We start from the raw sequence: 4,531 nt of genomic DNA, 5'->3' as shown, positions 1-4,531 counted from the left end.
CGCAAGTGGAGCTGGGCAGCTGAGCCGTAACTTTTGCAAATGGGAGCAAACATCTGGAATGGTTTCTGGTGGCAAGGGGGCTGTTGTTAGTATTACTGACAGATGCGAAGGAACCTCATTTGATCTGGTGGAAATTTACCCAAGATGCCACAATATGTGAGTTGAGGCAAGTCCCAAGCAGCTAGCTGGCATGCCCACTGGCTCAGATGCCATTTTCTCAGTCATTTCTTGGTTCTACCATCTGAAACAGCGCCCCTTCTTCCCTTGCCTCCTTTTCTTTTCCTCAAAGTGCCCTCTGGCATAAAGGCAGGTGCTCACCAATCCCCTTCTGATGCCCGAGCCCCTGGGAGGCTCCCAGGCTGTGCTGCTCATCATAGGATTCTCAAGGCCTCCAGGTGTTGGTTGAATGAATTCTTGGTAGATGGTATCTCAGAGGAAGAGCCATGAGCTTAAGCTGGGACCTGCTCACCAGAGCTGGCTCTCTCCAAGGTATTGTTCTGAGAGAGTCTGAGCCATGTTAGAGTCCCTGGGAAGCCTACTTGCACACGACAGGTGTGCAAATCTGCAGCTGGAGATTGGATGCTGCTTCTATACCTTGTCCTGGGGGCGAATCCCTTCCACCTGGAGCCTTCCATTGGTCTCCAGTGTTCCCCAACACACATGGTTTGCATTTCCTTCTCTGGCTTTTGTCTTCTCATTCCTGCCCCTCATCAAAAGTCCTCCAGTTCCTCAAGATCAGTTCCAGCAGATCGTCCTGATGACCGACCCATCGCAATCTCTGCTGACTCCCAGTGCCCACTGGCCTTGGGGCCTGGCCATCCACGGCAGTTCTGCCTGGTTCCGAGTCTTCTGAGATGGGAGGCAAGTGGGATTGATGGACCCCTGAGTGCTGAGGTCTTAGCACCTTTCAAAGTCGCTCATACATCGCGCGTGCGCACGTGCACGCGTGCACGCACGTGTGTGTGTGTGTGTGGCACACAGTAGGTGCACACGGAACCCCTGTGGGTAAACGGTTCAGGTTCCATCCTTATAGCGAGTACAGTTTTCTCATGTCTTCCTCTCTCTAGGTTACTACTATGTGAGGGTCCCTTTTGAGTATGTACAATTTTTACCAAACTAACAGAGGCACAGTGGAAGAGTAGCAGACTGACGTGGTCCCTACTGCCACTCCTCTCTCTGCATGGCCGTGCTTCCCAGGACACCCTTCCAGCCCCTCTAACTCGTCCTTCTGGACATAGGTTTCTTCTGGATGCTTTTAAAATTACCTGTGTAGGTTTCCTCTGGATGCTTTTAAAATTACCACAAACTTGGTGGAATAAAACAACACACATTGACTGGCTTACAGTTGGGGAGGTCAGAAGTCTGATAGAAGAGCCCCTGGGCTCATGTTGAGGTGTAGGTGGGGCTGGTTCCTTCCAGAGGCTCCGGAGGAGAAGCTGCGTCCTTGCCTTTTCCGGCTTCCGGAAGCCACCCGCATTCCATGGCTCGTGGCCCTTCCTCCATTGTCACAGCCAGCAAGCATGTCCCTTGGGTCTCCACTTCCATGGCTCTTCTCTGACTCTCCCATCTTTCAAGGGATTCTTGTGATTACACTGGGTTCACCGGGATGATAGGGATCATCTCCCCACCTCAAGGTTGTTGACTTCACCACATCTGCAGAGTCCCTTCTGTGAGGGAACATATCCACAGCTTCCCAGGAGGAGGACTGGGACGTCTTTGGAGACCATGACTCTGCCAACCACACTTCCATCCACATGAGCTTATCCTATTATTTCCCGAGACACCTCTTTTTCACATCATCTGTTGATTTTCTATTGCAAGAAGAGAATTTCTACTTACCCCACCTCCTCCCCATGTGCTCTCAGTATGTTATTAAGACAATAATTGCTTCCTGCAGAGCCAACTCATATACTGAGATTTCATTCCTTTTCTTGTAGAGCATTTTCTCCCTGGACTTCAAGTTGCCTTGAATCTCTGTCCTGCGACTTAGTCCCATGTTTCTCCAGGACCCTACCCTCTGAAAGTCCACAGATCTGCCCTCCTGTAGGGCCAGGCTGTCCTCTGGGCACTTCACAGAAAGGTTCTGGGTTTCAAGGGAGATAGAGAGACAGAGAGGGGGAAAGGAGAGAGATGGAGACAGAGCAAGGTGTGTGTGGGAGGGTGCGGAGAGGAGAGAGGTAGGAGAGGGAGGTGAAGGGAGAGAGGTGTGTGGAGGGGGTCAGGGAGAGAAAACAACCTCCAGAACACTGAGGACACTGAGTGGAGCCCCTACCACCTTTGTAGCTTGGCCTCAGGAGTTGGCCATGTTGCTTCTGCTGTATCTAGACATCAAATTCTATTCGCAAAGGCCCTTTGAGTTTCATGGGCAGATAGAGACACCATCCCATATGGCAACATCCAGGAAGAACATGTCAGAACAGAAATATTACAGTGGCCAATTTTGGAAAATATTAATTTACCATACAGCATAACATAGTTGTTTTCTCGAACAAGAAATTTGTTCTCTAGTACACTACTGCTATCTGAATAAAAAATTATTTTCTACTCCCCTACACTTGCTTTTCACTGTATACTGAAACAGCATGTGCTTCAGTGTACGCGGATAACCTTATCACAAGCTTCTAGGAGACCTTGTCTCCCAGGTTAGTCCCCTGCCCGTTACCTTCATTTTATATGATCTTATATTTTTCTTTCCTTACTGTTAGAAAAATTGCTTTTAAAATAATCTTTTCCTTCAAAAGAAACATCTAGAAATGCACTTTCTGAAACCCTGTAGTAATTCGTACTAATCAGCTGGAAAATATAAAGCACTCTTGTCAGACTTGTTTCACGAGAAGGCTGATGATGGGTCAACAGCCATACAAAACTGTAACCACTCCCCATCACCTGTGTGCCTTGTTCTTGTTTCAAATGCCACTCCCTTGAAAATAGATAATTCTATGCAACACAACTATAGTACAATACATGGCATTTGGACCAGTTGACCCAAATCAACATCAAATAAGAGCCCCAGATTATTTCTGCAAAAAACAAACCTACTAAATTATGTCTTTTTTGCCGTACCTACAATTTAAGTATCCTGTGATGGCAAGCAGTGGCTGCATACAAGCCAGGGTGCACGACCCCTGTATGATTATGTATTGTGAGTGTCCCTGAGATGACCAAAGGAAGCCCTAAATTTTGAGCCCTACAGATGTAAGGGGCTGCTCTGTGAGACCTCGCTGGCTTTTATCTTAGCTCCTGATTACAAAGTAAACTGTATTTGGCGCTTGGGGATCCTCAGCCTGATCAGTGGCCTATGTGACCCTCTGCCATGAAGGATATCCAAGTGTGCTTTGCAGTCCAGGCCAACCTGTACAGTGGTGTATATCATGCACTGAGCAACTTCAGGGACACCATTCTTGTTAAGGTCATCCTAGGTTTTTATCTGGCAGACAGCAATAACATTCTTGAGGAAGGGATGCCTTTTCCTAATTCATGTAGAGGTGCATGTTGCCTGGGAAGGGAAAGAATACTGTGACTAGAATCAAGTTTCCCCACATTAATAATAATGTTTAATGCATATGTCACCTTGGGGTTCTTAATCTCTTCTGTAGTGCCACATACAGTTGATTTATTGGCTTGTTTTCCTTTCGACTTAATGGTTCTCTCTCATTATTTTCTGAATATGGCTTTGCTTTGCTTCCCAGAACGAAAACCAGAAATGGTTCCCATGTCTGCCACTCCAAGGGAAGTCTGGCTTGCAGAGTGCTCGGAGATGATCTCCCCGGAATGTGGCCACTGGTGGCTGTATTCAGTAGGTTCACCTGGTCTCAGAACCTCACCGAGGGAAGCAGAGCACCCTTTTAAGGCTTGGGGAGTATGAAGTGAGGGGGAGATACCGGGTCTTAACAACTTCCTCAGGGATTTGCACTGAGTGGAGAGACCCTCTTTTTTTTTTTTTTTTAAAGATTTTATTTATTTATTTGACAGACAGAAATCACAAGTAGGCAGAGAGGCAGGCAGAGAGAGAGGAGGAAGCAGGCTCCCTGCTGAGCAGAGAGCCCCATGTGGGACTCGATCCCAGGACCCTGAGATCATGACCTGAGCCGAAGGCAGCGGCTTAACCCACTGAGCCACCCAGGCGCCCTGGAGAGACTCTCTTAAGATTCCCTAACCAGAGGCCCTCCTGGGAGGGGAGCCCCTTCCCCTTTGTTCGCGTCCTCTCTTCCCTCTCCCTAGGAGCCCAGTGCTTGAATGCACCACCTCTCCTATCAGAAATTCAGGAATTAAAATACTTCATCTATCAATGAATCCAGAGACGATGATTGTTCATCTTGCAGCACTGCTAATGGTAGACTTCCAGGCATTTCCAGGGAACATGAAAGGTGGTGACGGTGGCCTCCGACTCACCCGGAGGTGGCTGAAGGAGATATTTGCTCCATGAAGGCATCATGTTGGGCCTGAGACAAATGTTCATTTGACATGAGTGAATATATATTGGGACAATTTTATTATTTCCTTAGGAGGTCCCTCAGAGCAGCGTATCTGA

Source organism: Mustela nivalis (assembly GCF_964662115.1).
Source record: "Mustela nivalis genome assembly, chromosome: 1".
NCBI lineage: Eukaryota > Metazoa > Chordata > Mammalia > Carnivora > Mustelidae > Mustela > Mustela nivalis.
The sequence above is the reverse complement of the archived record's forward strand: the minus strand, read 5'-3'. Positions refer to the sequence as shown.